This window comes from Cygnus olor, chromosome 9 (genome assembly GCF_009769625.2).
Source record: "Cygnus olor isolate bCygOlo1 chromosome 9, bCygOlo1.pri.v2, whole genome shotgun sequence".
Lineage (NCBI taxonomy): Eukaryota > Metazoa > Chordata > Aves > Anseriformes > Anatidae > Cygnus > Cygnus olor.
The window spans coordinates 1,601,463-1,613,647 of NC_049177.1; positions in this window are offsets into that span (position 1 = coordinate 1,601,463).

The following is a 12,185-nucleotide window of genomic DNA, read 5'->3' on the forward strand; positions in this document are numbered from 1 at the left end:
TCTTAAACAGAATTTCTAAATTCTATTTCAGCATCTAGTCATCAGAACCTATAGCACCTTTGTTGGAAAAATTACCCACTCATTAGAAGATAGTCTTTCCCTTATAATATGGTACCAGTAGATAGAGCCTAAGTGTAAAGTACAGAGTATGACACCTCCAAATGGGATGCAAACAGTTGTCAATTTAAGCAGGAAGATATCTAAAATCAGCAGGAAGCTTCCTAGAATTAATAGTGGGCAACAGTAAACACATATTATTGTTTAAGCCTCATCTTAAGATGAGAACATGCTAACCCATAAGAGTATTTCAATTAAAGTATAGGCAAACTACTTGCCCGTGCCAAGTGACCAAGATGTTGAGTAAGGCACTACCAAAGCCTACAGATACTATTACTGCTAATAGCTATTATTCTGCATTTGGATTATTAAAATCTTTCACCATTAGTTTATGGGGCCGTTCTTCCAAAATTAAATCAAATTTCAGAAGATGAAGCCTGTTTGCAAAGCTGCTAACACTTTTCAGTCTTTATGAGAATTCTCAGACTGAGAATACAGAACGTTTTTTCTTTCAGCCTGACTGGCAAAAATATCCAGAGCCACCTACAGTTTCTTTGAAGAGATCATTATTTCATTTTACTAATAAACAGTCTTCAATGTAAAAGCTTAAGCATCAAATGAATGTGTTTAATGAGCTTTGTGACCCACTTGCATCCAGTGTTCCTTACCGAGCAGCATCACAGGCCTGCTATCCCTAATCCTTCCACTCATTTTGTTTGTTCTGAACCTCACCCATCCTGGCTTAATCTGATGCCCTCCAGTTACTGTGCTGGAGAAGACAGCAACAAGTCCCCATCTATTCATTCCGTGCTTCTAATGATTTTATAGACTTATTTCATATGTCTGCTTATAGAGTTTAGAGAGCTTAGCCTCCTCATTTAGACACGGAAGCTAAGCACCTTAACAGTGGTGCTTTAAATACATCATGCCTATACCTTTCCCCACTTTTTTTTTAAAATCTGCATGTGGCAAATCAAAAAACTTTCCCACAATCTGCATTTGCCTGTTATAAAAAGCATAACGTTACCTGTAAGTGAAAAATGGCAAGATCAGAGGAGGAAAAGAAAAAATAATCTAATGCCTATACACTGTGGACAGACATTCCAACACTTTCAGACATCACCAACACTGTGATGTGGGAAACCCAGTACAGGAGGCTACTTCTAGATTGGTATGCTATTTCCTTCCTTCCCTTGCCCATTTATCTATATTCCTTCTGTCACTCCCGGTTGTTGCACGTTCTCTGGAGGATATATATGATCTCTCCCTTGGTTTGATGTTTAAAATAACTGACTACTTTTGTTTGTTTGTTTCATAAATGGAAGGGGGAAGAGATGATGAATGTGGATATGATACACCTGGCATTACTTGGAAGGAAGACTCTTAAAACTGGCAGAGGTCATAGGCAGCATGTTTGCTTATTTGACTGTATTTTGTCTTTCAGTAAAACAAATTTCAATTTGGAAATTATCTTTAGGTGCCTTTTCAAGCTCACAGTCAGGGGAAAGTCTCCATCCCAATAGCAGACTAATTATCCCCATGGCCAAAGATTTCAGAACTTGAAAGAAAAACAGGAAGAAAAAAAGAAAAGAGACTGGCTGTTCATCATTTCTATTTTCAGTGTATATTTGATTAGGTGGTTTAAAAACTTTGAAGTGAAAGATCTTGATAATCACAATGGCTGTTGCAGTTCGACTGTTTATGGTGGAGCGGGTGTCACAGATACTTCCTATATCCAGGAGAGAAATCAACTCATCTGAAAGAAATACCATCCCTTTTATTCTTATCATTATACCAACTGCTAACTCTCAGAGATAACTGACAAAATGGTTTATAATATTTCTATAACAAGAAACATGATTACATATTGCAGGACATAGTCAGAATCAGAGTGACTTAAAAAACTTGTTCTTAACATCCACAGAAAAAAGAAAAGAAATAAAAGGATCCTCCTAAAAGCTTCAAACTGATTCAGTTAATCATGTGAAGTCCCTCGAGTAATTCCTGATCAAATGATAAGCATAACACAAATGATGCCCTCAAGTGTCATTGCTGCTGCTTGGCTGTATTAATTAATACATTGCAGGCATCAGCTAGATAATTATCAGTTCCCACTTTGTGAACAATTGCTTAAGTTCCCAGGATATTGTGAAAAAAAAATGTTATTGTTGTGTTTACTGCAGTAAGCATAGAGTTTAATGTAATTATATAATACAAAATCATTTGCATTTCTACTGATTTAGTTCTTTTATTTGTTGTTGATAATGATTTGTTGTTCTGTGTTTTTTTTTTCTTTAGACTATCTGCAACTACATTTTTAACTGCCATAATCAATCAGAGAGGATTATTTCAAAGATAAAGCAGAATGGAAAATGCAAACCTACCTGAGAAACCTTCATGGACAATGAGTGTCTTTCATTACATTTGGTAGCATACAGCTGCACTTTGTTCTTTAACCGCAGTAAGAAATACTCACATTGTGTATGTTAATCAGGCTGGGAAAAGATTTGGAAAATGGATGAGTTAGAGGTTTAAACTACATGGCTGAATAATTACATCAGAAGATGTGCCATTTACTGAGGTTCTCTCTTTTCCTAAGTGAAAAACATTAAAGAAAATACACTTTTTTTTTTCTTGGAGGATGAAAACCTTTATACTGACATGAAAAAGGGTGGAACAGTATATCCATTATAGTATATAGAGTAGATTGGTAGGCAAGGACAATAGTATACAGTATTTCACAATACTTCACAAAAGAAGGAAAATCAAAGCAGTTCTGCATGTAGGTATATAGCAGCTAAGGTTTTCAAGAGACTCCTTTCTATCTTACAGGGTTGAGCACAGAAAAATTCAGAGGCCTTCAAAGACAGAGAAGGCATCAGTACATAATTCCCCTTGGATGCAGAGCCCTCAGTCCTATTGATTCTGATGAGACTTATGTACTGAAATTAATGCTGTTTGATTTAATGACACTTTTTAAAGACTCAGAGTGCTCTCTTTAATTGTAATGAGTAGCATGTAAGTAAGATAACAGTATTGGATCCTCACTCTGGTTTGTATGGAATGTATTTCCTGAGCTGCAGGACTGAAATGTCCCGATCCACCACGGAGATGGGAGCAAGACACAGACAGCAGCACTGTAGTCATTAAATAGACAAAAGACGATTGTAATTACCATAAACCATATTTCACCTTACACTGATATTAGACTTTGGTCTTTCTTTGCATATATTGTCACACTAAAAATTTGTATGTACATCTAGAGATGTTCGTATTTGTTAGAAAACATCCTCTAATGTAAGATCGGAAACATTCTTTCACAGTTCTACCTTTTTTTGTTTGTTGTTTTGCCTAAAATTTATTGCTGAACAAAAACATGTTTCATCTACGTTTTAAAAAAATACATGCAACTGTCTTGGTGATATATCTTTAAGTTATTCCTGCAAAAGTGTTTAAACACCATTACCACCTGGCCTGAGCCCATTAAAGTTGATGAAAAAATTTAGTAGGCTTGTGATCAAGCCTATATGCATGTTACAAAAACTTTTTTTTTTTAATTTCTACTCCCAAATCGCAGTTTGATACAAGACCATAGTAGAATTATAGCAACTTCTAGAAGAAAAAAAAATTATTGAGATTAAACTGCATGATATTCATCACATGAATTTTTAGAAGCACTGACTACTCAAATCACAGTTGAAGTTGGCTATTTGTTTAGAACAAACAAACACACAAACGAACCTTAACAGGTGTTCAAACTATAAACTCAAAAATGCACCGGTATTTTAAAGCCTGCTGACCTGGGTATGAAATGGGAATGAGAACACAAATGTTAAGCAATTACCCACGGAGAACATACAAGGTATTTCCTGTCCATATGTTAAAAGTGAGAAGCAACATGTGGGTAGATTGGAGGAGGCAACTCTGTGAGGATGATTCAATAAATACTGAAAGTGTTCATTCTTCTTTCTACACCACTAATATAATCAGCAAGTACTACTGCATATTAGCCATATAGTTCATTTTTTTAACCTTGGGTGTTTAACATATCCTTCTCTATGCAAAGTAATTTCAGGACACGTTATTCTAACTTACACTGAAAAAAAATCACAGCAATATCATTATGTTAGCAGAATTCCATCAGTGTAAGAGATCACATCTATGCCTATTGTAATAGAAGTTCATTCAGTGATTTCTTCAATGACCTTCACAGTTCTTGTACAAGTGAGTTCAGATTTCACTGCTGGTTAAAAAAAACAATTTCTCAGCACAGTTCTTAGAATATTTAGACAAAAACCATATTGGTTAATTTACTTCAATGTACTACAAATATTATGGGATCCATTCTGACATTGCATCTTAAATTGACCACACTTGATGAAACACCTAAGGCAAACCACTAATTTTTACCATTCCTACTGGGCTTCTGCAAAGGAAATGCATTCTGACAGACAAATTACCATCTCAGCTTTCTATGAGCTTCTTTTGGTGCAGTAATTGAGAGTATTAATTGCTTAAATAACCATAGTCAAACTACTCAGTATGTAACACAACTCCAAAGTTGCAACGACATGGAATTCAAGTTTAAAATGCATTTCCTCTCCTTCTAGAATGATGTAAGAAATCACATCTCCATTAAGTAAAGAATACAGAATATGTTACATATTTTTCAACAGCCACTGTATCAAGAGAATTAGTTAATAACAGATCATTTAAATTCAGGAAGACAGAATAACCCGTTTAAGCTAGTACTCAGAAAGGAATTACCTGAAATGGTGAGAGGAAATGGAACCACTTCAATTTTTTCACTAAGTGAACTCTTACAGTTAAAAGATTAATTAGGCATTTGGTGCACAACTAACTGAACCTCTTCCCAACAACAATTACAGCAGCTGCCTGAGACGGCTTTGAGCTCCTAGAAAAAGGATGAACTCCCATTGAATAAAGAAAGCAAACCACAAAACAAGAACCTGAAAAATCAAAAGGAAAACAGACAAGAGAGGTAGTGGTAGGTGTATGCTTGGGAGCTTGCTGGACAGAAAGGAAGCCTGCAAGATCTACAACATACACTTGGTCTGCATTATAACACAAAGATTTTTACAATACCTGTATATCTGAATACCTATAACAACTGAATAGCTGAATAACTGAGTCCTCCAGGTGTCCCAAGCCCTTGCTGAGCAGCACACGTGTTCCCTAACACACTTGCAGGTACAGATCCAACACCATAGGCAGATGATAGCCTAGAAGATAGGAAGCAGCAAGAGACTCGTGGCAAAAAGCCACTAACAATGCTGTCCCACCTCACAGGCCAAAAAAAATCCCTTCATCAGCAATGTTCTCTAATGGGAAGACTCTCCCTCCTTGTCCTTTTGCTCCCAGTGCTTCTCTGAGTACTTTCCTCCCCCCCAGTTTGTTGTTTTGTGCAATACAGGGCAGGTAGGGCAACTTCTGTGTTCCAATGCTTGTCATTCAGGAGGACCTGTAATTGTACATCTTTTTATTCACATGAAGGATTTCATGAGTTTCCAGGAAAATCGCTATCAAAAGCATATATGCAAGCCATAAAGATAAAAAATGTGTTGTCTCAGCTGAACTGAGGACCTACCCGAGCTTTCATTATTTTGTCTTTTAATCTGCCTGATAGAGCATAATACATAAAAATGAACCAATTAAAATTTAATCGTATTTGGTAAAGTCTGGTTCATCCAATCCAGATGAACTAAACAGAGTACTGCAGGAACAGTACCTGATGTAGAATAAATATCCTGCCTTGATTTATGCTGAAGAAAAACAAGTGTTATAACAAAACAACAAAAAGAGATGAAGTTCCCACCTATTTTTGTGCCATTCATTCATCTTTTTCAACTGATTATTTGCTACCATTTTGTTTTGCCAGATAATGATCTTTCACAGTTTAGAAAGCGTCACAGAAGAACATGTTTCTTATGGGCCCAGTGATTTTTACAAAACATGGATAAGAGGAATGACTAAAGAATGTTCTTACTAGAAGGGTAAGCAGCAGGAAGCTGTGCTGTAGGAAGTCCCTGCGTACTGCATTAACTGCTCTGATCAGAACGAGCGTGGTTTTCTCTTGGGGTGAAACTGGCAGAACAGATGATGCAGAGACATTTTCTGGCTCCTACTTAGGAAGGTTTCAACTGCAGCACAGTGAGGCAGCTGTAGTGGGCTATGGTCTATCCACTTACTTAAGTGACAGCTAAATCACTTAAAAGCCAAATTCCCTGTAAAAGTTGAAGTACAAATGAAATGCTACTGCAGGCACCCACACAACAATTAACCCCTCAATGTGCTTTGGTGTTGAGTAGTGTCAGAATTTTGAAGCATTCCAGATGTGTAGAAACAGCAGGCTTTTCGTATGAATGGGAAAATCTGGCCAGCATTAGGATCGATGCATTTTGGCAGACTACTTGGGGTCTTCTGGCTTTGGGTTTGTAGTTATATTAATATATCTGCTAAACATTTTATCTGTCTTTCACACTAAATCACAGTACTTCAGGTAGTTTAACCTCCAGCTCACCAGTAAATACACCTGATAAATCTGCGGCAATCTAACCAATGACACCAGAAAAAAAGAACTATTTGCATAAGGCTACATGGAAAGAAAAATATTGCAGAACGTAGTACAGTTCAACGCAGCTTGATTGTCATACTGTGACCAGGCAGCTGTGTTTTACATGGCACTGCACAATCATTTCCACCCAGACATTATTCATATCCTATATCTATACTCTAGCAACCTGGAAAGACTCTTTTTTTCTTGGAGACTTACCGTTTTAAAAAAGAACTGAGTTTGTGATGAAAGTGTAATTTTTTTTTTTCTCACTGGTAATACAGTTTTTAAAAATAGCAATAATAATAATTAAAAGTAATCAATATTAAAAAAAAAAAAAAGTCCTCGACTCCTAAGGGAAGCAGTATGCAAGCTACAGATGGTATCTGGTTGACCTCAAATTCTGCTTTAATGGCTTTTCATTTATAATCACACTGTGATTTGGCATCTAAAATCAATGATTTACACTTTCTGTACGTTATTCCTAGATTGCCTCTCTCTTGCTTTCCCATATTGCACGGAACAGAAAATAAACACATTTCAAGTTCAGGATTCCAGTTTCGCTGGCAGTGAAATCAATGTGATTTTATAAACACAAATCTCACAATTTTCCACCATTCCCAGCTTTAAGGATCTGGGATATATACTGGAAGGGCATTATCACTAATGGCACAGTCTCACTTACAACCTCACAGCACTGCTGGGACGTCTGATCTGCTAAAGGCACAAATTGAAACACTTTATAATAATCCAATGAGAGCAGAATTATTTGTCAGTAATATGAGTAATACAACACATGCTCCTTGGAAACCACATCAACGTCACTATACTCGTTTATATCTTAGAAGACAAAAGGAAAACCTAACTATAATTTTACACGGTTAAACATTAATACCTTCACTAATCCCAGGGACACTGGTGATTTACAGTTTAACAACTCTAGGTCATAAATATTCTTATCTAACACAGGCTGATAACTTTCAGTGTGTACAAATGACTATATCAGCACCTTTCAGATGAGAAGGAATGTTTTGCCACTAATAGTCTTCCAATTATTTTTACCACAAAAGAAAATGCCTTTTTTTTTTCCCCATTTTATAACATGCTTATACTTCTCAGTGTTCAGGTGGATCTTTGCATCTAGGTCTTTGCAATGGGGAGACAAATTCTAAAACTAATCTTTTGGGCAGGCTCAAATGCTCCTTAAGCATAAGAGAGAAAAGAAAATTTCATACATATATTATTACCTATATGGAAAAAAAAAAAAGCACTGCAATCAAAGTGCAGAATAAGTAACCCATTAGGGCCTTGAAACTGTCAAAGACTAGGTACACGTATGTCAAAATACCAAGAACTACATCCTCTGTTCCAGAAACTGAATTAATCTCTATGGGAAGTCACAAAATGGAGAAAGAAAACTTGGAAGAAAACTATGTAAAACTCTTTACTTAGAAGAAAACTCTGTAATTGGCTTGCTGAAGAACCTTAGCTCTCTAATCTTCAAAACTGTAAAGCTTTAGTACTACATTCCAAATTATGTTGTTTCCTCACAAAGGTATTTTTCTTATTAGCTTTTCTTCATGACATGAGAGGACCACGTGCTAAGAAAAAGAAATGACAGAATATGCTAATTTATAAGAGCTAACACTTAGAGGGTTATTCAGCAACTCAACATGTTTTGCTTGTGTACAACAGTGGATTTATTCTAGAATATGAAGTCCCCATACTAGGCATTCTACATAGTTTTACAGAACCATGTTTCCACAAGAATGTTTTATTGTAACCATAAATAAGTATTTGTAGAATACCAGAGATAAATGATGTTGGCTGTAACTCAGTTAATAACAACTACCTCCAATGTTCTAAATAAAATTATTTATGGCCACACAGGAACCTTATAATACACAGTATACACAGCAGCACAGACATCAAAAACTGATTAAACAAATGATGTTTCATTTGCACATGAACATAATAAACATCCTTGCATTACTAAATTTGTATGCACCTTACATCCCTCTCTAGCTCCTCAGCAGCACTTTAGTCTCTGCATTCATAGAATTCTAGCATTTCCTGACTCTTCAGCACTTTGCCTATACTCACGATTTTCTTCTCCCATACTTGCCCCATCTTATTTACTAGTATTCCTGTACCTATTCTCACTCCTGTATCTTTGGTATAATACAATCTCTGTTACCAACCTTTAAGTTTGTCTAAAACCCTAGCTACAACACACATTAACTTTCTTTATCTTAGGATTAGTGAAGCCAGCAGCTTGCTTTCCATCAAAAATAGGTTCACTCACAGATTACAAATAGTTAATGAAGTTGAGATAAGGATTATATAGTTTTACAGGTGTCACTACAATGTGCAACACCGTCATTAGCAAAGGTCTTCAAATATAGGTGTACAAAGTACTGTACACAAGCACCTTACTAGGTCCAAATATTAACAGCTAATTTCTGAGTTAAAATGTAATAGTTAAAATGTTTAGCTAACGTATGTGGTTACAACTTTATAAGCTATATTTAAATATAATCCTAGTCATATGAAATATGAATTTACTTTCAATATTCGCTAGTCATGGATGTTTATTTTAAGTCAGAACTACATCTCTGAGATTCAACAATCTGAAAACAAATATCCCTACTCATTCCATGTGACTTGTACTTCATACAGGATCTCTGCACTGAAGCCACCCAATCTTATTCATATATTCACGTCTGATTCTTACACTCACTAAAACCCATTCAGCTATCAGTCAATGATCTTACTGCTATACTGAAAAGCAACTCTGCTTGGGAAATATTTCACTTTTTCTCTACACCTAGATATCTATCACATTTTCTTCTCCACATATGCCTTCTACTTAATTTACCCCATTTACAACTCGTATAGTTGTTACACTTCATACTTTTATAGCTCTCTGTTCAGGAAAATTCTAGTTAATTCAGGAAGCTATCCTGGAGCTAGAGCCAGAGCTAAAGAACAGCTGATAGATAATCTTATAAGCTTTCAACAGAAGGACTTCATCTACCTTGCAAAAAAGGAATGCTACTCACTTGTAGGTGATGTTCTTAGGTCATGTTTGCACAGGGAAGTTAAATGACTAAAGAATGGTGTAAATGTGAAGGGAGATTGATATCCTGAATAGACTCCTTATGCAAACACTCATTCTGAAAAGAAAATGTTTCATACTGAGATGAGCAAAGAGATATTAATCAAAAGCAGATATTCTGGAATTGCTTCCCTCATATTCAAGTTCAAGTGAGCATCCCCAGAAGCCAGTACAGATCTTAGATTTCTCGGCAAGTTCCTCATATTTTCTGGCTGGCTTATTTTTATTCAGAATCCTCTAGCTGCAATAAATACCAGCACTTTGGAGCATCATGCTACATTAAACATTGCTGCAGCAGCTAATGCCACGCACTGACAGTATGCAGCTTCCCATCACTTTTTCTCCAGCTACACTGCCAGCATGAGGGGTGCTGTGCCAGAGGTGCTGTGTCTCCGCCTCTGCCTGCTTGCTCTTTCAGCATCCACTCAACAATGCCAGTGGGGCTGTTTGTAGAACTACTGAAATCTAGATCAGAAGATTTCTCTTAGTTAAAAGAGGCCTACAAAAGGGAGAGCAGAACAAGTAAGCACAGACAGCAGAGGGCAGAAACCTCTTTTGAAGAAGCAGCCAGAAAGCAGTTCTACCAAGGATCTGCCATCTCTGGGCCTCTCTTATGTCCTCTCCAAATCTCACTGGAATCAGTTAATTTCTTATCAGACTTAAGAGCACAACTATCTTTATTTTGCTTTATACACACAGAGTTCACATTTAGCTATAAAAATGTCTTTTATGAGGTTCTTCCATCCAAAGCCACAGAGCAATGAAGCCTTTAAAGTAAATACCAGTGTCCACTTAAATGTCAGCCGGTGCTCTAGCACTACAGAAAGTGTCCTTTCCCAAATTAGAGGTGGAGGGAGAACTTCTTAAAACAAAGAAGCAAGGGTGCAAGATTGCTGAGCCACTGGCAAGCAGGCATCACAGCCCCAGCAGTGCCCAGCAGCCCTAGCCAGTAAGGTCCTGCACACGCGACCCTGGAGGCACGTTCCCTTCCACCAGTGTGCTTGAAGCTGGCTTTGCAGATGTATTGAGGGTGAAAAATTGTGCATAGAAAAAAGGAAAGTGTCTTGGGTCTTGACTTTTGACTACTAGTTATGTTTCAAAACTAGAATGATTTTTCAATCCTTCTTAGATTTTTTGGATTGTTTGCTTTTCAGAAATCCATTCATCTACGTTGCTCAAGTGAGACTGTTTTTCCACAGCTTCAGACATGACACTTTTACTTTTTTTTTTTTTAAATGCATCTTGCTACTGTCATGTTCTCTGATCTCTGGTTATTTCAAAGGCTTAAGTAAATTACATTTTTTTCTGCTAAGTTTCCTAATATTTCCTCTTCCCCTTCCATCTGCTCTTTGCATGCACCCATCTATTCTGTTCAATACGAAGATGACTAACAGGCTGAGGCACGAATTTGATGCATGTTGCCTAGATACAATTAAACTAACAGTCTCTGTGAAATTACATCAAACAACATAGGGCCTGAGGGTTTACCATTTAAAAAAAAAAAAAAACAACACGCTACAAGTTCTCCATATTTGTATGTGTGTTTTCCTATTATTTCCAAACAGATGTCTATTTATGGTGTGTAATCTGGAATCTGTTACCAATAGAAGGCCAGAGACGTGAAAAAGGTATAATATTACATGAGAACCCATCAGGGTCAAAATTATGGCTAGGATCTGAGAATGATCCAAGGAGAACTAACTAGGTCTTTGGATAGAGACTTACTAACCACAGAGGGATGGCTCATTCTCATTGTTTCCATCTCTTAAATACCACTGAAAAAAGCTAACACAGCACTGAGGCTTTTCCCAAGATGGCAACCCTTCAGAAGCACCGTGACGCGCTGCTGAGAGCTGCAACTGGGACAAGGAAAGGAAACCGCCTCCGGATGCAATGTGATAAACACATGCTTTATAAACATGCATGTACAACAAACATACAAGCTGGACAGATTTTCAGATTCACTTTGTGCACAAATGCCAAACTGACATCAGGCAAAAGCAAATCTGTGTTTACCAATGTAATCAGGAGACCACATAGCAATATCCTCATAAAATACATACCAAGCAAAGAATCACTTCTTTCACAGGGGAAAAAAAAAAAAAAAAAAAAAAAAAAAAAAAAAAAAAAGACCTCAAGATTTTTAAACAGCAGTAAGCAAACATTTTATCTCCACTCCAGATTTCGGCATACAGTTCTAAGATGACATTGAGAAAAAACACACACTCCTCCATCGATAAGCCTTGGAAACAGCTCTGGTTTGGTAAAACCACCACACCAGAATTGTTTCTCATTCTTGGAATCACACCATGGAAATTAAATTATTCAAAAGAAAGTAATATTGCCTTAAACCTTACATCAACTTTGAAGCTTGTCTGTTCACATCAATTTGTGGCAATTCTGACTGAAGTTTACAATATAAATTGCAGATTTCAT